At 45.3% G+C, this 21,761-nt stretch overlaps 2 protein-coding genes across 5 annotated transcripts in view; one reads left to right on the plus strand and one right to left on the minus strand.

Annotated features, from left to right (window-relative positions):
• The window catches only part of PROC (protein C, inactivator of coagulation factors Va and VIIIa), a 33,397-nt gene extending 26,204 nt beyond the window's left edge, over positions 1–7,193 (minus strand). The window contains exon 1 of the mRNA XM_081581157.1: positions 7,031–7,193. The gene's annotated coding sequence lies outside the window, so the exon portion shown is untranslated. The remainder of the gene's footprint in view (positions 1–7,030) is intronic.
• A 9,676-nt stretch (positions 7,194–16,869) lies between these two features.
• The window catches only part of MAP3K2 (mitogen-activated protein kinase kinase kinase 2), a 94,033-nt gene continuing 89,141 nt past the window's right edge, over positions 16,870–21,761 (plus strand). For 3 of the 4 annotated variants that reach the window (XM_081581153.1, XM_081581154.1, XM_081581151.1), the window contains exon 1: positions 16,870–17,366. The gene's annotated coding sequence lies outside the window, so the exon portion shown is untranslated. Of the gene's footprint in view, positions 17,367–17,415; positions 17,798–21,761 lie in introns of those variants that run through there. The other variant, XM_081581152.1, reaches the window with a different exon arrangement.

The raw sequence follows: 21,761 nt of genomic DNA on the forward strand, positions 1-21,761 counted from the left end.
AAGAAGGAAGTGTCTTTTAATTTTGTGGCTACAGTCACCATCTGCAGTGATTTTGGAGCTCAAAAAATAAAGTCTCTCCTTGTTCTTACAATACACAGAAGTGATAGGTAAGAAGTAGATTTATTCAGATTCAGAGAGAAGCACATTCCACAGACAGAGTGTGGGCATTGCAGAGGGTGAGTGTGGCTGCAAAATGTGGCGTGGTTAGGTTTCATAGGCTGACTAATTTCATATGCTAATGAGTGGGAGGATTAGTCCATCTATTTTGGAGAAATGATAGAGATTTCCAGTAATTGGGCCATGGCCCACTCCTTGGTCTTTTGACAGTGCCTTGGAATTGTCAGATGGTGATTGCAGCCATAAAATTAAAAGATGCTTACTCCTTGGAAGGAAAGTTATGACCAACCTAGATAGCATATTAAAAAGCAGAGACATTACTTTGACAACAAAGGTCTGTCTAGTCAAGGCTATGGTTTTTCCAGTAGTCATGTATGGATGTGAGAGTTGGACTATAAAGAAAGCTGAGCGCTGAAAAACTGATGCTTTTGAACTGTGGTGTTGGAGAAGACTCTTGAGAGTCCCTTGGACTGCAAGGAGATCCAACCAGTCCATCCTAAAGGAGATCAGTCCTGGGTGTTCATTGGAAGGACTGATGCTGAAGCTGAAGCTCCAGTACTTTGGCCACCTGATGCGAAGAGCTGACTCATTTGAAAAGACCCAGATGCTGGGAAAGATTGAGGGCAGGAGGAGAAGGGGACGACAGAGGATGAGATGGCTGGATGGCATCACTGACTCAATGGACATGGCTTTGGGTGGACTCTGGGAGTTGGTGATGGACAGGGAGGCCTGGCGTGCTGCGGTTCATTGGGTCACAAAGAGGTGGACAGACTGAGTGACTGAATCACAACCTGGGAGGGAGGGCAGGGAGGTAGGGTAGGGGGAGGAAGGAGCTGGGGATGGGAAGAAGACTTTTCACTGTTGTGTTTGAATTTTGTCGCATGTATATTACTTTAAAATTTTTATTTAAAAATATTTCTAAGCTACACAAATGTGTCAGGAACAAACGTAACACCACCAAGTCCATATACTCGGCCTTCCTCCCATTCTCCCTTCCATCCCCGTCCCCACAGACAACTGCAGCTAGCCTCTGTACTGCCCAGTGGGAGTGGACGAAGCCAAAGGAATAGTGTTCAGGGCAGCCCAGAGTTGAAAGTTATTTGCTATCTTGTAGGCTGCCCCCTCCCAACACTGTCTGCCAGCACTCAGTCTTTTTATTTTGAAAATCCCGCCTGTCATTTGCTTGTCATGTCTCCTTGGTCTCCTCCCATCTGGGACAGTTCCTCAGTCTTTGTCCCTGGGGCAGTTATTTTGTAAGCTATTCCTCACTTAGGGTTTGTCTGATTTTTTTTTTTTTCGTTACTCGATTGAGGTTATGCATTTTAGGCAAGAATACCACAAAAGTGATGTTGTGCCTGTCTCAGGATACCACATCAGGTGTTGTGTCTAATTATTGCTCTTTGCTTTTATTGTACTTCACTTATGTTGCTTTTTTTTTTTTTTTTAACAAATTGAAGGTTTGTGGCAACCCTGCATCAGGTACATCTGTTGCACCATTTTTCCAACAGCATTTGCTCACTTTGTGTTTCTGTGTCACATTTTAGCAAGTCTCACACTATTTCAACTTTTTCCTTATTATATTTGTTATGGTTGTCTGTGATCAGTGACCTTTCATGTTCCTGCTACCTCTCACTGAAGGCCCAGAAGATAGTCAGCACTCTTTACAATAAAGTATCTTTAAATTAAGGTATGAACATTGCTTTTTTAGACACAGTGCTATTGCAAACTTAATAGACTAAGGTATAGTGTAAACATAACTTTTATAGGCACTGGGAAAATAAAGTGTGACTTGCTTTATTGCAATATTTGCTTTGTTGCAGCAGTCTGGAACCCAACCCAAAATATCTCCAATGTATGCCTGTACTAGTCATGGTTAACTTTGATCACTTAAATGTTTCCTTGAGATTTCTCCACTGTTACTGTTTTCCTTTGTAATTAATAAACATCCTGTGGGGAGAAGCTTTATGACTATGTAAATATCCTGTTTCTCATGCTACTTTTCCCCCCTCTAAGTTTAGATTAGATCATACTTGTTTGCAACAGTTATTACTATAGTTTTTACCAAAAGGTGGTTTTTCTAAATATTACTATTATTCTTTCTACATTGGTTCATTGGGATTCTACTGTAAAAAAAGAGCTGTCTCCTTCCCCCATTTATTTATGTATTCCATTATTTCTATATTTCTATGGACTTTGAGTGTTTATTTCATTCTGTGGGTTATCAGTTCAGTTGAGTCCCTCAGTCGTGTCCAGCTCTTTGTGACCCAATGGACTGCAGCACACCAGGCCTCCCTGTCCATCACCAACTCCCCGAGTTTACTCAAACTCATATCCATTGAGTAGGTGATGCCATCCAACCATCTTATCCTCTGTCATCCTCTTCTCCTGCCTCCAGTCTTTCCCAGCATCCAGGTCTTTTCCAGTGAGTCAGTTCTTCGTTCCAGCTTGTTCTTCATCCAGCCCAGCATTTTGCATGATGTACTCTGCATATAAGTTAAATAAGCAGGGTGACAACATACAGCCTTGATGTACTCCTTTCCCAATTTGGAACCAGTCTGTTGTTCCATGTCCAGTTCTAACTGTTGTTTCCTGACCTGCATACAGATTTCTCAAGAAGCAGGTCAGGTGGTCTGGTATTCCCATCTCTTTAAGAATTTTCCACAGTTTGTTGTGATCCACAAAGTCAAAGGCTTTGGCATAGTCAATAAAGCAGAAGTAGATGTTTTTCTGGAACTCTCTTGCTTTCTCTGTGATCCAACAGATGTTGGCAGTTTGCTCTCTGGTTCCTCTGCCTTTTCTAAATCCAGCTTGAACATCTGGAAGTTCATGGTTCATGTACTGTTGAAGCCTGGCTTGAAGAATTTTGAGCATTTGCTAGCGTGTGAGATGAGTGCAATTGTGCGGTAGTTTGAGCATTCTTTGGCATTGCCTTTCTTTGGGATTGGAATGAAAACTGACCTTTTCCAGTCCTGTGGCCACTGCTGAGTTTTCCAAATTTGCTGGCATAATGAGTGTAGCACTTTCACAGCATCATCGTTTAGGATTTGAAATAGTTCAGCTGGAATTCCATCACCTCCACTAGCTTTGTTCATAGAGATGCTCCCGAAGGCCCACTTGACTTTGCATTCCAGGATGTCTGGCTCTAGGTGAGTGATCACACCATTGTGATTATCTGGATCATGAAAATCTTTTTTGTATAGTTCTTCTGTATATTCTTGCCACCTCTTCTTAATATATTCTGCTTCTGTTAGGTCCATAGCATTTCTGTCCTTTATTGAGCCCATCTTTGCATGAAATGTTCCCTTGGTAGTTCTAATTTTCTTGAAGAGATCTCTAGTCTTTCCCATTCTATTGCTTTCCTCTATTTCTTTGCATTGATCACTGAGGAAGGCTTTCTTATCTCTCCTTGCTATTCTTTGGAACTCTGCATTCAAATGGGTATATATTACCTTTTCTGTTCTGCCTTTTTCTTCTCTTCTTTTCACAGGTATTTGTAAGGCCTACTCAGACAACCATTTTGCCTTTTTGCACTTCTTTTTCTTGGGAGTGATCTTGATCCCTGTCTCCTGTACAATGTCACGAACCTCTGTCCATATTCTTCAGGCACTCTGTCTATCAGATCTAATCCCTTGAATCTATTTCTCACTTCCACTATATAATCTATGGGTTATAACCCATTACTATCACACCTTTATTTTTGCTCAGATAGTACCACATTCAGCTATTGGGAACCTCTTCGAGTTGGTCCCTGTGTCTGTGATGTAACCCGTCGCCATTTGAGCACTTCTTTATTGTCTGACACAAGATGTTCCAGGCTCATCTTGTACTTCCCCTGTTCCAGCTTTGGGATCAACCCTTTTTCTAGGAGCTCTAGTTTGTTTCACTGGAGAACAATATTTAGAAAGTAAGATCTAGGCGTGAGTCAGATTCACCTTGGTTAAATGAAAGTGCAGAACTGGGCTGGTGTTGGGGCAGCTTGAGAAGGAGAGGGGCAAAGTGCAGGGCTGAGGAGAAAGGCAGAGGGACACAGAGACTGTGGGACTGAGAGTGAGTCAGAGCGAGGAAGGACAGCTTGGCCCCTCAATCCTTGGCTGGGAGCACCTGTGGGGACCTGGCCTCTGTGCAGGTAAAAGGATAAATTCAGAGTAGCAGTGCCCCTCAGTCCACTGGGCTCCACAAAGAGCTTGAAGTTGGGCCTGGAGTTGAAAGGGAGATTTTCCTTTTTCTTCCTTGGCTCAGTACTAACAGTACAGAAAAGATCTACTATACTTTTTTTTCTTTAACAATGTTTATATTGTTTCCTTTTCTCAAACTGAGGAACAGTGTAGGGGTCCTGGATGGATTGTTACAGCAGGGTTCACCCACCACCAGAAGTGTTTGTCGCTGGCCCACCTGCACTTCAGTTCTGAATAATGAAATTTTGGGGGCTCAGAGGAGAGGGGCTTTCATACTCTCCTGATTGTCACTCGGAATTAAAAATATATGTTACAAAATGTCCTACCATAAAGACACACATTCAATTTAAAATTTCACAACATAATAGTTGTGTTTTGTGTGACATTTTCTACCCAATGCAGGTTATTTCCCACTACTTTGATTTCACAACATATGGATCAGGACCATATGTTTGAGGGGTGTTCAAACACCCCTCTAGGCCAACTTGTTATTGTGCATACAGGGAAACAGAGGCCCTAAGAAGGGCAGTGAGTGTCCAAACTGCTGCGGCTTTTCAGGATACATTTACTTACGGCATTTAAAACTGCATCGGAGAGAAATAGGTCTGAATAATAAGACTAGATTTTTGAAAAGTGTCCAGAGCTAGATGAAATTAGGCCAAGGGTCATGAACCAGAGATTTCCTGCCCTTATTCCATAGTCTCAAATTCCTAATGTTGGAGGCTTTTGGCTCTTTAAAATAAATGTTGGGACTTCGGTAGTCCAATGGCTACGAATCCACCTGCCAGTGCAGAGGACATGGATTTGACCCCTGGCCCAGGAAGATTCCTCATGCCACGGAGCAACTAAGCCTGTGGGCCACAACTACTGAACCTGTGCTCTAGAGCCCTCGAACTCCAACTACTGAAGCCTGTGAGCCTAGAGCCTGTGGTCTGCAACAAGAGAAGCCACCGCAACGAGAAGCCTCAACACCGCAACGGTAAGAGTAGCCCTGGCTCACTGCAACGAGAGAAAGCCTGCATGCAGCAAATGAAGACTCAGTGCAACCAAAAATAAATACATTTTTAACAATAAAATAAACATTTTGTCCTTCACCTACCCATGCATCTGCTTACTCAGCAAATATACACAGCTAGTCCTAGGCAGAAGCAGGCATGCAAGATGAAGGTGGGGTGCTTTCCCTTTGAGGTGCTTTCAGTCTCATTGGGAGGCAGCTGTACAAGCAGCCACAGAAGACCTTGCAGTGACATTGAAAAGACATCTTTCTGAGCCTCAGTTTCTTCCCCTGTAAAATGGAGCAGTTAAGCCCTGCCTCGCTGAGTTGTAGTGAGCCTGGGAAGGGCCTCAGGAGAGCATTGTTGGGAGGCCTGTGGAGGGAGTGAGGGGAGAGGAGGAGGCATTCAGCAGGGAACCTGCAGGCCTGAGAGGTGGGGATGGTTGAGGATTTCGGGTCTGGAGAACAGGGGATGATGAGAATAACAATGAGGGGTTGGAGATGTGGAGGCCCCAGCATGGAGGCCTTGACTGCCTGCCACACAATGGAGTTTAAACTTCATCCTATGGGCAAGGAGGCCAATGAGGTGCTCCGTGAAGGGTTGTTGAGACAGACTTGGACTTGGGACACTTTGCTGTAGTGCTTCCATCTGGACATATGTCTCCTAGAGCAACCAAATGCAAAGAAACTGTAAGGGACTAAAAAAAACTATGTACATGTGCAGTTGGGACAAATTATGGACAACAAGAAACAAAAAGACCAAAAACCCCAACTGCCACTTCTGAAGAGCTAGAAGCAAAAGCAGGGGTCTGAAGCAAAAGCAGAGTAGAGCGCATGTTCCCTGCACTCAACACCACCAAAGGGGGTGGGCAAACTACGTAAGCCACCCCTCTGGGCCGACCCTCACCCCGTATAAGGAACCAGCTCACTTGCAAGAGAGCAAGGGAACCCATTACTTGTTCTTGCTCCCTCTTGCTGCAGTAGGGCCCCAATAAAGCCTTCCTGAATTTCTTGTCTGGCCTCTTATCAATTCCTATTGACTAAGGAGGCCAAGAACCCTGGTCTGTTACAGAATGACATGGCCAGATCTGTATCCTTTACACTGACTCAAGAGATTCCTGCAGCTGTAAGGAGACTGGTCAAAATCTGACATCATACAGCACTTGGAAGATAGCCTGTGGAGGTGAGGCAAGAACTGAAACGGGAAACTGGAGTTTCCAGTGAAAGGGGACAAGCTGAGGCATGAAGGCAGCCACAGCATCTCCCAGCCAAGTGCAGGGACCATCTGCAAGACTCAGACCTGGCCCTGATGTCAGAATTCTCCAGCCCTCCAGCTGTGGGACTGCCCGGGAGAATTGCTGCAGGCTGAGCCCAGGAGCTCAGTCCCTGAACCCCTGGGAGGGGCACTTGAAGTGGAATGTCACAATGAAAAGACAGAGTGTTGCACCACAGAGAACCAAGTTGGAATCCTGTTTCTTCCACCTCCAATTAAGGTGATTTTAGGAAAGTTAGTTTATTTTGCCCTGGACTACAGTTTCCTCACTGTCAAATTCAATAGGGAGATAAGTGTGAATGAGGTAATATGTTTAAAGTCTGTTGTAAGCCCCCAGTAAGGAGTCACTCTTAACGTGATCTCATAGGCTTCCTTTCATGATGAGGAGGCCGAGGTCAGAGAGGTTAAGGGACTTGCCCAAGGCTACACAGCTGGCAAAACCAAGAACCCAGCAGTGGTCTGACTCTGTACCTGGTGTTCCTACCAGGATCTCCTGCTGCTCCAGGCTCGGCTCCACAAGAGGAAGCCTGGCTGGCTGCACCCAGCCTGAAACCGCGTGTACCTGGTAACCTCGTCCCAGGGGCCACAGTGCGCAGGAATGAGTCACCGCAACCCACTCCCGCGGGGAGACCCCTCCTCCCCAGCCCGCTTGCGGCCCAGACCTGGTTGCCAAGCAACAAGACACAACACACATAAACACTCTGCGATCCCTCGCTGTAACCGTGAGGCTGTCTTTGGCGCTGCTGTCTTTCCCTTGCCCCTCCCTGCCAGCCCGGGTCTTGGAGCAGAAGGTTTGACCCTCGGGCTAAGGGCTTCCAGACTGGAGTGAATGTGTATTCCCTTGTGTGGATGTGGGGCTCTGCCCTAGCGAGGGATGGGACGAGGCTGCAGAGGGCATGGTGCAGGGAGGGGCAGCCGAAGGCGTGGGCGGCGGCAGGCGGCGTGAACTTTCACCGTTTCGGCTGGCTGAGGTGGTGCCCCGGCAGGACTTCCTGAGTCCGAACTGGAGGGCAGCAGGGTGGCTCCGCAATGAGGGTGCGTGCCCATTTCCCAGGCACGAGGAGCTTCTGATGCCCCGAGGGCGGTGACGCCGTCCCGTGTGGGGCTCCAGGACTCCGCAGTCCCTCTTCTAGAATCTGCCACCCTGCGCTTTCCTCACTCGCCCGCGAATCATCTTATTATTCAGTTCAGTTGCAAACGTCTTGAGAGGGTGGCTCCCCTGGGTAGCCTATTGCCTACACATTTGCCTGCATGGCCATAGACTGTGTGCGTGGTTAACAGCTATTATTTTAGATCTGCTGTCCTACTCAGGCGGAGAAGGCAAGTCCTACTCAGACACTGAACTCGGGGCTGCATATGTCTCATTCCATTAACTCCTACAGTGACACTGTAAAGTAGGTATTTAAAAATCAGTTTTATTAGGCTTAATTTACAACAAAATTCAGCAATTGTATGTATAAAATTTGATGAATTTTGACATATACAAGCTTTTCACCACCACCACACCACAATGTTCATGACATATTAAATAGAACCATGCCTATTACCCTTCTGCAGACAAGTCTCCACTTTTGGCCCCTGGCAACCACTGATCACTATAGCTTTACCTTTTCTAGAATTTCATATAAATGGAATCATGCACTGTAGTCTTTTGTCTAGTTTCTTTAACTTAGCATAATGCTTTTGAAATTCATTCAAGTGAGCCCTAGTTTTTTCCTTTCTTTGCTAACCAGTTGATGAATATTTGGGTTGTTTCCAGTTTGGGGCTATCATAAAAAAAGCAGCTGTGAACATACACATACAAGTCTTTTTTTTTTTTCACATACAAGTCTTTGTGTGGACCTATGTTTTCATTTCTCTTGAGGAAATACTAGGAATGGAATTGCTGATTCATTCAATAGGTATTATTATTATTATCTCCATTGTATAGATGAAAGATTGAAGCTCAGAGAGGTTAAGCAGCCTGCCTGAGCTCACACACTTTGGGAGAAATTCAAAGTCAAGTCTGACCTGTATGCCAAGTGGCCATCCATAGGAAACAGGTATTTATTGAGTTGAAAGTACTTCCTTGGTCAGTAATCAGTGTAGCAATGTGTATGTGGCCTGAATTCATCTGCACTCAAGTGCATAGCTTGACACTAAGCCCAAGTTGCTGAGCACAGCATGTACACAGGGACAAAGGTCACCCCTCGTGGCCACTTCAGTGGTGACTTCTGGAAGCCTGAGTGGCAGAGCTGCAGGGTATTTGTTTTGTGTGCTAAAGATGGTGTTTGCCAGGTTTCTCCATTATAAAGTTACTGTTTCCCCTTTGTAATTAATAATTTGAGAAGAGAGACTTTGAAAGTAAGTATTCTATTTCTCATCAAGCTTTCACCCACCTGTTTGAATATGCAACATGAATTACCTAACTCCACCATTCCTTATTAGTTGAATTCTGCTATGGAGGGTTTTCCCTTCTTCCTTTATGTGTCAGTATGGCTCATGGGTTATTTTATAATATGGGATAGAATTCACTGTTTTAATGTTCAACATGTCCCATATTTGGCCAGCAGCAGTTCCTTTATGCTGACTCCTGAGGCTGTTTAACATGCCTTTATGGTCTTCTGAGCACTTCCTTACTCTCTGAGGTAAGATGGTCCAGGGCCTCACACATCTGCACCAGTACTGGTCCTGTCCATGGAGAATGGCATTCAGAAACCCTACCAGGGTACTGAATATACTCATCATCACTGGGATGTCTAACTCATAGGCCCCCTCAGGCTACCGGATCTTATGGCAGTGGAGTTAGGTGAAAGGCAGGGCACGGAGACTGGACTGGCAAGTGAGCGTTCAGCAAAATCAGGCATCGGCCTGTACGGAAACTTACAGTAAGAGCCCGGTTCACTGGCCATGGGAACCCAAGCCAGACCAATCACAGTACAGTTAGTTTCTCTGCTCAAAAATGTCTCTACAACTTTATAACTTTATAAACCTCTGGAGGTAACATCTTTCAGCATTTCCTGCTTTGGTGTGAATTACTTCCAGGGCAGAGGACATGAGAGCCTGGCTCTCAGGGATGGTGGAAGAGGGTTAGGGAGAGTGGGGGAAGGATGGTCTCAGGGGCTCCAGATAGTCAGCTGTGACTCCCATGATGTAGAAAACAGCACAGATTTCTCCTGGCACAGACCCTGTTCTGTGCTTAAGGCTGACTGGCCAGTTGGCTCATCAGAGCCTGATCATTGGTATGAACTCCAGGAACGAGAGGTGGTGACTCATAATGTGAGGCCATAACTACACCTTCCAGTTGTGTTGGGTGCCCTCCAACCCTCCCTCCGAAGGGCCTGCTGGCTCTGTAGTCTAGCAGGGAGGGGCAGTGCTGGGCTTCTTGTGGGCAGCAGGTGGGGACAAGTGCTGTTTCCCAATGGCTTTCACATGCCTTACCCCACTGTGTGCATCACAATCCTGGGCCAGGATGCCCTCCCCTGTCTTCAGATGAGGATGCTGAGTGAAGTGGCTGAGAAGAGCAGACACCAGTGTCTGCCAACTCCAGTGTTCTGTATGGTTCAGTCTGGCCAGAGCTACCAGGCCTGGCCATGGCAGAATGACTACCATTTGAGGGCATAGGGAGCCCCACTCTCTGAGACTGGTCTGAGCAGTCTGGAGGGCCTGAAGGGTCAGTGGGACACTGAACCCTGCTCTGCTCAGCTTCAGCCAGGCTGGTCTATAATGTAGAACCAGTTGAAGAAAGGATACCAACCCTTGTGACTTGTCTTGTAGAAACCACTTGTGGAAGGAGCTATGTCACAATGGGTTGAGGGATATGATGAACCTTAAGGAGGGATATGGCTAACTCTTTACTCACCTCTGCTAGTGTCAACCCACTCGATGGTGTACCATGGGGGCTTAGGGACCTGCAAAGTAGATCTGAGATGGGGCTGGGAAGGCTTGGACAGAAGGACCATGGTTTCAGGAATGGCGAGGCTGAACCTGGAGAGCAGAGCCTTGGTGCTGGGAGGGGCACAGGGCATTAGGCAAATGGACGGAGCTGGCATCAAGGAGCCAAGTGAGACATCAGGACCAGAGAGGGCTGGACAGGCAGACTCCAGTTCAGGGCTGCTCCATTAGATGTCCCAGGGGCCTGGTGCAACCCAACCTTTCTCTGACAGTTTTTCCTCATAGGTAAATGAGGTATTAATTCTGCCAACCAGACTGAGCGACTTCACTTTCCCTTTTCACTTTCATGCATTGGAGAAGGAAATGGCAACCCACTCCAGTGTTCTTGCCTGGAGAATCCCAGTGACAGGGGAGCCTGGTGGGCTGCCGTCTATGGGGTTGCACAGAGTCGGACACGACTGAAGCGACTTAGCAGCAGCAGCAGCATACATATATATATATGCCAGCTGTTCAAATTTGCTTGCAAGTGTAAGGGAAGATAAAGTCAAACTACTTATGCTGTGTAAGTGAAAAAAGCAGGACATAAAATTGCATGTGCAATTACTTAAAAACTATCTAAAAATGTATCTAAAAGTAAAAAAACACCTCTACAACAAAGCTCCATACATTGAGAAAAGATGGGATGGAAACAGAGCTACAGAACGAATTAGAGGGTTTTTCCCCTTGTGTTTCCCACGTTTTCTATTAATATGTATGACAGGAAACATATAACAATTATAAAGAAATGTACATATTCAGTTCAGTTCAGTCGCTCAGTCGTGTCCGACTCTCTGCGACCCCATGAATTGCAGCACGCCAGGCCTCTCTGTCCATCACCAACTCCCGGAGTCTACCCAAACCCATGTTCATCGAGTCGGTGATGCCATCCAACCATCTCATCCTCTGTCGTCCCCTTCTCCTCCAGCCCCCAATCCTACCCAGCATTAGGGTCTTTTCCAATGAGTCAACCCTTCGCATGAGGTGGCCAAAGTATTGGAGCTTCAGCTTCAACATCAGACCTTCCAATGAACACCCAGGATTGATCTCTTTTAGGATGGATTGATTGGATCTCCTTGCAGTCCAAGAGACTCTCAAGAGTCTTCTCCAACACCACAGTTCAAAAGCATCAATTCTGCGGCGCTCAGCTTTCTTCACCGTCCAACTCTCACATCCATACATGACCACTGGAAAAACCATAGTCTTGACTAGACGGACTTTTGTTGGCAAAGTAATGTCTCTGCTTTTAAACATGCTATCTAGGTTGGCCATAACCTTCCTTCCAAGGAGTAAGCGTCTTTTAATTTCTTGGCTGCAGTCACCATCAGCAGTGATTCTGGAGCCCAAAAAAGTAAAGTCTGACACTGTTTCCACTGTTTCCCCATCTATTTCCCATGGAGTGATGGGACCAGATGCCGTGATCTTAGTTTTCTGAACATTGAGCTTTAAGCCAACTTTTTCACTCTCCTCCTTCACTTTCATCAAGAGGCTCTTTAGTTCTTCTTCACTTTCTGCCATAAGGGTGGTGTCATCCGCATATCTGAGGTTATTGATATTTCTCCCGGCATTGATTGAAATATCAATGTACATATTAGCAACAGATAAATGAAAGAATTGGAGGTGATCAAGATCACAGAAAATGCAAGATAATCCCTCTGTTAGAAATCCTTCATATGGCCTTTCACTAAACTCAGAAAACTTCTAGGGCTATTCTAAACAGCAGAAATCCCAGAAATGAGTTTTCTTTGATCGTGGAAGCACTGTGCACTTGTTATCAGAAGATTTATCTTGTTAATGTTTTGCTTTTTAAAACAGCAAAGTTGAGTTTCAGCCGCAGCTGCCCTGAGAATGACAAGAACAGATTTCCCGCAGATCATTTACACAGTAGAAGATAAGCTTAAGGGGTCCTGCTCTGGCTCTCCACATCCTGACTCTCCAAGCACTTCTCAGGTACACCCCACTGGCTATTACACAACAGCCAGCCATCCCTCGACTCTCCTGCAGCCTAACCCAGGTTTCTGTCCAGACATGGTCTGGCAGTGTTCCCAGTCCAGGGTGGGCCTCCTGGGGGCTGAACCCACTGTGGTAAAGCTGAGTCCTTTGCAGGCACAGACACAAGGCCCAGCTCCTACCAATGAGATGCTTTCAGGAGGAGGTTCACCTACTGGTAACAAGTATCGACTCTTCTCTCTTGTCAAAGTATAGAGCCCTGCGAAGAGGGCTGTGCTTCCAGCTCCACCATTCCTGTTTTTCACTCTCCAAGAAGGCCAGGAGGGATTCCAGGATGGAGGAAGGGATGAAGGGATGAAGACAGAGGGGCAAAAGCTGTGGTCTGTTGAGGAAGGGTCTCTGAAAGCAGGTACTTGGAGTAGACACTTTCATTGATTTCCCTTTAGACAGTACTTAGTCACCCAGCTATGATGAGTTGTAAGTGAGATTGGGAAATTGACTCTTTACTATGGGGCGGGGATCCTATGTGCTCAGGTAAAATCTGATGACTATGGAAAGAAAAGAATGAACTTGGGGCCATTAGAAGATCCTGCTGCAAAAACAAAAGAGGCGGCCTTCTCAGGAGAGCTGATGTGAGGACATCCTCAGAAGAGAATCTCAAATATACTCAGCATCAGATCTTTGTTTCTAATGTCATTCCCCAATAAAAGGAGACAGGGCTCCTTGGAGAAATGGCTGACTCTAGGACTGGGGCAGGAAACAGTCAAGATGAACTGGCACCTCTGGTAAGGCCAGAAAGTAGGGGATTGCTCTAAAAGTGAAAACAAAACAAAACAAAAACACTCAACATCCCAAAACAAACCAACACAAGAAAACACCCCACAGTGATGGGTGACAAAAGTCAATGGAAAGAGTTCCTAGTGCCCAAACTTGGAGTAACTTGAACAAAATAAATAATGTGGTATTGGGTTATCGGTTCAGTTCAGTCACTTAGTCGTGTCTGACTCTTTGCAACCCCATGGACTGCAGCACGCCAGGTTTCCCTGTGTATCACCAACTCCTGGAGTTTACTCAAACTCATGTCCATTGAGTCAGTGATGCCATCCAACCATCTCATCCTCTGTTGTCCCCTTCTCCTCCTGGCTTCACTCTTTCCCAGCATCAGGGTCTTTTCCAATGAGTTGGTTCTTTGCATCAGGTGGCCAAAGTACTGGAGTTTCAGCTTCAGCATCAGTCCTTCCAATGAATATTCAGGACTGATCTCCTTTAGGATGGACTGATTGGATCTCCTTGCAGTCCCAGGGATTCTCAAGAGTCTTCTCCAACACCACAGTTCAAAAGCATCAATTCTTCGCCACTCAGCTTTCTTTACAGTCCAACTCTCACATCCATACATGACTACTGGAAAAACCATAGCTTTGACTAGATGGAACTTTGTTGGCAAAGTAATGTCTCTGCTTTTTAATATGCTGTCTAGGTTGGTCATAGTTTTTCTTCCAAGTCAGGCATCTTTTAATTTCATGGCTGCAGTCACCATCTGCAGTGATTTTGGAGCCCCCCAAAATAAAAGCTCTCACTGTTTCCATTATTTCCCCATCTATTTGCCATGAAGTGATGGGACCAGATGCCATGATCTTAGTTTTCTGAATGTTGAGTTTTAAGCCAACTTTTTCACTCTCCTCTTTCACTTTCAACAAGAGGTTCTTTAAACCAGAGATAACATAAATACCCATGAGTCCATAGTAACATAAATAAACGATTCCATAAGTAAGCAACTGAGGGAGAAGGCACACATCTCCCATGCAGAAGAATTCCATGGAATTCATGTTGATACTTTGTACTCCAGGGAATGGAGCCTAGCTCCCCACTCTCCAGGTGTGAGAAGGGTATTTCTTTGCAGAGAGTACTGCATGGAAAGAAGGTGAAGAAACCTGACAAAACCACAAACAAGCAATCAAGATCAAGCTCAACAGCCATAAATCATGTGGTCAGGAATGTCCTTGATAAGTCTGTGGTGAGAATGACATGTTACCTCAGTGATCTGCATCCCCCAAACCCACAATCCTGGTCTAATCGCCAGAAAAGCAGCAGACACACCACAGTGAAGGGATATTCCTCAAAACACCTGACAAGCACTCCTCAGAACTGTCAAGGTCATCAAAAACGAAGTCATGGCCAAGAAGAGCCTAAGGAGGCATGATGACTAAGTGTAATGTGGTGCCCTGGATGGGATTCTGAAACAAGAAAAGGACATTATGTAAAAACTAGGGAAATCTGAATCATGTATGGACTTAACGATATTGTATCAATATTGGTTCCCTGATTGTGATAAATTATCATTTTAATGTAAGATATGAATTTAAGAGGAAACTGGGTGTGGAGTATATAGGACTTCTCTGTACTATCTTCTCAACGTCTCTGTAAACCTAAGACTATTCTAAAATTAAAAGGTTATTAGAGAGTGAGAAGATGAAGACTTTCTCCCCTTTTCTGAGTGGGAGGTCATAATGTCTGAAGCTGAAGCAGTCCTCTTCTGACTGCAGAGATGACAATTCACCGCCCTAGCCAATTTTGGGCCCAGCTACTGCATTTTTGTTATGTGAGAAAATAAACTTTACTGCTTAAGCTGTTTTGTTCCTTGCAGCTGGAAAAAAATATTCCAAGCTCACGAATTTGTAATCATATATCCCCAAATAAGCCAGGATGCCAGAGATTTAATGTCTAAGTATCTCACCAATGTAAAAAGACACTGGAGAAAAAGAAAAAAGAGGCTTTTATTAATATACACGTGTGGTGGAAAATGGTGGATGAAGTCCCAGTTAGGGTAGGGAGAGAAAAAGTGAGCAGGGGTATGAGGAAAAATCCATCTCCATCTTGAGATTATTTAGTAAACAAGTATTTATTGAGTGACTACTATATAGTCAGGCTAGGAACCACAGAAAATAATATAAAAGTTTAAGATTTAAATCCTGCCCAAGTATATTGAGATCCTTTATTTTTCTGTGGTATATCAGGCTTAGATGTTAGAACCAAAAGCCATCTTAAAGGCCGGTTTTCTGTATATATAAAAAGTACTCTACTTTTTAAATTAGTGGCAGCAAACTGCTTTTCTATTTAGCTTTGTATTTTTGAGGTCCTCCAGCATTAGCCTTTCTTTGTGGTGGCTGCCTAATTCTCTAAAGAGCAAATGAACCATTATTTATCTGCTCAGTCCGAGTCATTTAGGTTTCCAGTCTTCACCATTACAAAAACTTGCCAATGAACATCTCTGTTCTTGCTCCTTTGACAACACCGCTAATGTGCCTGTAATAAAAATTTCACGAAGGGGACCTAGATATTTTATTACAGAACACCCTTTCCCTCAGTCCCTGCCCCACAGGTGCGAGCTCCCCTGCTCTCCAGGGCCGCAAGTTGGGTAGCTGCTTACCTCTGGGTGGGCACCACTCCCATCTCTCTTATTTCAACTGTTTAAGTGGATATAAGGTCTGGAAAAGGCAGGAAGCAGGTGGGATCCATCACCTACCAAGAAAGCACGTAGATGCTAAAGAGGGAAGAAATGGCGCAGGAAGTTGTAAGGGGTATTTGAGGAAACACGAGATGGGACAGGACAGATACTCTCTGGATCGTAGTAGTGTGGGCTAAAGACAATCAGAATGCAGGTGAGTCACATGGCAGAGGCCGCCAACGCCAACGTGATGAATTTGTACTTAGCACTGCGAGGCGACGGGGAGTGAAGAAAAGATTCAGTGAAAGCGACTGGGTTTTAGACTCTGTCACAAGTCCTGGGGGTGGAGTGTCAATTCATCTTCCAGCGCCGAGATTTCCACATTTGTTAACAATTAAAAAGTAATACTTGCTGGGCCGACCTCGAATACATACAAGAAGTAAACAGTGAACTGTAAAACTTAAGAAGGCCGATCTACAGGGTAGTGGTTTACAGTCAGGTGACAAGTCGACAAAAATTTCTTAAGTTTTTTAGGAAAAAATGCTGAAACCAGATCCAAAAGCGAAATCTTTCCGCCTGCAAACGACTTGCTATGGACTCGAAGTGGGTCGCAGCCTCTTCTTGCTCTGCTGCTCCCGCTCTGCCAGAAGCCCACGCGGGAGACCATTTTCGAGGTTTGCTTTGGAGTCTCGGCGCCGAGGACGCCCGGAGACGCGAAGGAACTGAGGTGCATGTGTGTGCGTGAGCGCCCAGGTCTGGAGCCGGCTGCCACGAGCTATCGCCAAAGCGGCGCAATAGCCCTGGCAGGTCAGGAATCTCCGCACTGCTGAGCCGGCGTGTGCAACCGGGCGTGCGTGGGCGCAGCCAGCCACTGCGCAAGCGCGGACGCGCTCCCCCTTCGGCCTCCGCGGGGCGCTCTGCGCGCCCCCGGCGGGTTCCGCTCCCGACGGGCGGAGGGCTGCGCGCGCACGAGAGAGCCGGCCGTGACGTGCGCCGCGCTACGCCCGACGTCACGGGTCCGTGTGTAGTGGCGGCCGGGCTGCCCTCAGCCGCGGCTCCCGACGAGGGCGGTGCAGTCGCTGGGTGCGGTGTTCAGGGGTCCTGCGGCGGCGGCTGCGGCGGCGGCGACGACTACCGGGAGGTCCGGCGCTCCCCGCCGCGGAGTCGTCGCTCCCGCCCCTTCTCCGGCCTCGGCGGCGCCCGGCCCGCGGCTTCCTCCTTTTCTGCCCAGCTTCCCGCGGGCCTCCGGGCCGCGGCGGCGAGAAGGAACGAGGGGCGCCGAGAAGCCCCGCCGGCCGCCGCGGTCCCCGCGCCCGCCCCTGCGCCCGACGCGGGCTCCATGTGAAGGAGGGACGGGCCTGGCCCCCCGGCCCGCGCCCGACGCCTCGTGCGCCCCTCCGGTCTCCGGGGCCCCGCGGCCTCCCTCGACCAGGGGGCGCGGTGACAGGCCGCGCGGGGGCGGAGGGGTGGGTCTGCGGCTCCCCGCGTCCCCGCGGAGCGGCGGTAAGTGCGTGCGTGTGTGAGTGAGTGTGAGCGCGCGCGCCCGCACGGATGTGTGGGGGTGGGGGTGGGGCAGCGGGGTGCGGGCCGGACGTGAGGAGGGGGCAGTTACCGGCCTGGGCGCAGCCCCCGGGGCGGAGATTGCGCTTGGTCGTTGCCTCGCTTGCGGTGGGCGGACTTTGGGCCCCTTGCATCCTGTCCTGAAGTCCAGGTCCGAGCGAAGTAGACCGCTGGGCGGTGGAGCTGTCAAGACGCGTACTCTGCGGGGCCTTTGGAAGGAAGATTGCGCCTGGTCCTTGGGAGAAGCAGAAATGTTACATGCAGGAAGCGAGAAAGTGCTTGTCTTTGCCCTGCTGTATCGTCGTACACAAGTGGTTAGGGTTGATGCCCTTTTCTCTTTATGGACCGTTTAGAGAGCACTTGTTACGCCCCCGGTACTTATCATGCATTGTCTCATCTCACCTTCGAAGCCCAGTGAGGTGATGGTGTCTCTCCATTTTACGGTTGAAAACATCGAGGCTCAGATTCAGGGACTTGCCCAAGGTCACGCAGCTTGGTAATCTGGGAAAGCCTTGGTTCGAATATGATGTCTTTTCTGTAGAAGTGTATTTCTGTATTTCAGATCTTGGGAAAATAAATATGTGAGGAAAATGAGAAAACCTGAAAAGTTTCTTCTTGGGAGTAAAATCTAAATATTTACATAAGTAGATCGAGCTTATATGCCCCTATTGTAGATTGTTCAATGTGTTTTGCTGCAGCCTAGCCAAATGATTTTCTTGGTTCTTTACAAAAAAAATTACTTTTAAGGGGTGACTCCATGCTCCTTTACCTTTTTCTTTTTTTGCGGTGGAACTGACCAAACAGAAAATATTTCCCCTCTTATCAAAAAGAAGAAATATATTTAGTTAAACTCCGTATTTCTTGAAAAGTTACAATTTGTGCAATTTATTCTTGATGCATACAGGGAACTCACAGTTGGGTTATTTGCTTGAGATTTCCTTATTGAAAAATTTGTTTCTAGATTATGTGGCAGTGACAACATGCTTAGTAATTTGTGCATTAACTTGTGCAATATCTCTAAGTGGAGTGCCAGAATTTAATGTGTAGAGTATCGTAAAAAGTTATCTTTTAATGATGTGATTGTTTTCTTTCGTATGTATGTAGCAAACTAATGAGTATTTATAAACTAACTGAAATTTTCATTTTAGCATTGACCCTGTTTCTTTGATTATGATTAGAGTAAAGCTAGAGAGCCTTTACATTTCTCTTTGCAGAGGAAAGTGTTGATAAAATTCTCTTGAGTAACTTAAGTTTCATGCATAGTTGTAAAAGTTTAAGAGATCTATTGATGCCCCAAATTGTAGTATTTTATAATTTCCTTTAATGTATTATCAGGTTTAAGAAAATTTGTAGTTGAATGTCTTTGTAATGTCCGTAGAGAAAAGGTTGAATTATAGAGTTAAGAAGTGGATGGTTCACAGATTGATTTGTCATTTGCTTAAAATATAAACGTGTGTTGAGTCTTGTTGAATATAATATCATTGTAAAATGGTCATCTAGTCATGCTCCCCATGAATCTCTCTTGAAAGAAATAACTATTAAAGATTTATTGTAAATAATTTGATGATTACATTGTAGATTCAGTCTTTTAAGTGTTTTAATTGAAACTTTCATTCCTTGTTTACCTTATTGCTACCAAAGGGGTAAACTATATTTAACTGATGCTGTATTAAAATGGAATTGTGTTTGATTATAGACAAGACCCACAGCTTTAGTATCAGATTGATTTTATTTTTTTCCTTGTAGAATTGGAGCTCTCTAAGCTCCCTCCCACCCGCCCAACCCAGCCTCAACTTTTTATTATGAAACAGTTTTAAGTACATAGGAATTTGGTAATATCAAACACCCATATGATAATCCTGTAGATTCATTTGTTGGCATCTTGCCATAATGTGTACATTATTTTTGGCCATGCGTGCTTGTGTGCTCAGTCACTCAGTCATGTCCCACTCTTTGTGACCTCATGGACTGTAGCCCGCCAGGCTCCTCTATCCATGGGATTTTCCAGGCAAGAATATTGGAATCGGTTGCCACTTCCTCCTTCACGGGATCTTCCCAAGCCAGAGATTGAATCCCTATCTCCTGCGTGCCTCCTGCATTGGCCGGCAGCTTCTTTACTACTGAGCCACTTGGGAAGCATTTTTGGCTCTACCATTTGAAAACTAAACTGTAGACACTATGACACTTTACCCCTAAATATGCCAACTTGCATTTTCAAAGATAAGGGCATTTTCTCACATAGCCAAAATATCATTATTGTTAACTTTCTAATTAATAGTTTCTTATTGTTAATTTCTTAATGTTTAAATCTCCCCATTTGTGCTGGAAAGATCTTTTATGGCTTTTTATACTTAATCCCACCAACCCAAGATCCCATCAAGATTTGTTCACTACATTTGGTTAAGTCTCTTTGATCTCTTCTAATCTAAAACAATATCACTTCTCCATTTTATTTATTTATTTATTTATCTTTTGGCCATGCCACACAGTATGTGGGATCTTAGTTTCCCAACCAGGGATTGAACCTGTGGCCCCTGCTGTGGAAGCATGGAGTTTTAACCACTGGATGCCTTGGAAGTCCCATCATCTCTCCATTTTATAAAATGGATTTTGTTTTTATAAAAGAGATCAAGCCAGTTATCTTATAAAACAAGTCACATTCTGGATTTGTCTGATTTTTTTGTTTTCCCCTCATGGTGTCATTTAGCATGTTCCTCTTTGCCTCCTACATTAGCTAACTGTAAGCTAGATTTAAAGAATCGTTAGTTTCAGGTTAAATATTTTGGGCAAGAATAACTACTGAGTGTTGCTGTGTACTTTATATTGGTTCCCATCAGGGGTCATATATTGTTAAGTCCTATTTGTGATCCTGAGTTTGATCACTTGGTTATGGGGGTTGTTGTTCAGTTACTAAGTCATGTCTGCGACTCCATGGACTGTAGCACGCCAAGCTTCTCTGTTCATCACCAACTCCCAGAGCTTACTCAAACTCATGTCCATCGAGTCGGTGATGCCATCCAACCATCTTATCCTCTGTCGTCCCCTTCTCCTGCCTTCAGTCTTTCTCAGCATCAGGGTCTTTTCTAGCAAGTCAGTTCTTTGCATCAGGTGGCCAAAGTATTGGAGTTTCAGCTTCAGCTCTCCTCTTTGGGTGAGGTATATTTTCCCCACTGCAATTGGCACGTGTTCTCCAGTAATCTTTCAGCTTTCAGTAGATAGTTATATCTATTGCTGCATCTGTTGGCAAGCTAACTTGAATTTCAATGTTAACAATCTTTTGTTGGTCTATAGACAGCAACAGAATTACAGGAATTGTAAAAATATTCTATGCAGCTGTATTAATCAGGTTCTGATTTGGGGGATTTTTAAATATTTTTAATAATGAATTCAAGGTTATCGCCAGTATTGAATAAAGAGAGACCTGACTTGAGAGAACAGAGGACAAGTTCAGTTCCTGTCTTTTCCTGTACTCTCTCTCAAGGAGTATGTGGATGTGTGTTTTGGCTGTACCATGAGGCTTGTGTGGCTTGTGAGATCTTAGTCCTCACTGAACCTCGGTCCTTGGCAGTAAAATCGAGGAGTCCCTATCACTGGACCATCTGGGAATTCCCTCAGATAATATGTTTCTTTTAAGTGTTAGCCAATATTTGTTGCTCAGGAACAGCTGAAATATAAAAGGAGAGTTACTTGACTAAAAAATACTTTGAGAAAACTGTTTTCTGGTGTCATGCAAAGGAGAACTGGATTGAGAATCAGAAGTTCTAAACCCTAGGCCTAATTCTACTGTTCTATGAAGTTCAAGGATTATAAACTTTTTAACTTCACTCTATTCTTATGTCATAGTGATTGTTTGTAAACATGTCAGGAGGATAGAAACAGACTCTTCCTTGGTGTTCTTTCCATAACTAGCCCACCACCTTTCTTGTAAGTGCTCAAGAGTGTTATGCTTGTGATTCACCATACTATAAATTTAAAAAGCAGTCTGTAGTTTATAAACTTTGGAAGTTTTTTCTAGAGATAATTTTCCCCCATTTATATAGTTAGTCATTTAGTATGGACTTTAATAAATTAATAGTGACAAATTAAAAGAATAGTTTAAGATACGATTTTATCGGCATTCTTTTGATAATTCCCAAATTGTGTCTGCTCAGCGCCACTGCCTCAGGCGGGATGCTCCTTGAGCACTCTACACTCGCCTCCACCACCCACTGACTGCACATCACCGTGCTTATCTCTGTGTCCTCCATGGAGAAATTAGCTCTTCAAGCACAGAGGCAGTGCTTTGTTGACTTTGGTGCCCCAACACCTAGCACAATACCTGTTGCCAAATGTTTATGA

This window comes from Giraffa tippelskirchi, chromosome 3 (assembly GCF_054371585.1).
Source record: "Giraffa tippelskirchi isolate mGirTip1 chromosome 3, T2T-mGirTip1v1.2.pri, whole genome shotgun sequence".
NCBI lineage: Eukaryota > Metazoa > Chordata > Mammalia > Artiodactyla > Giraffidae > Giraffa > Giraffa tippelskirchi.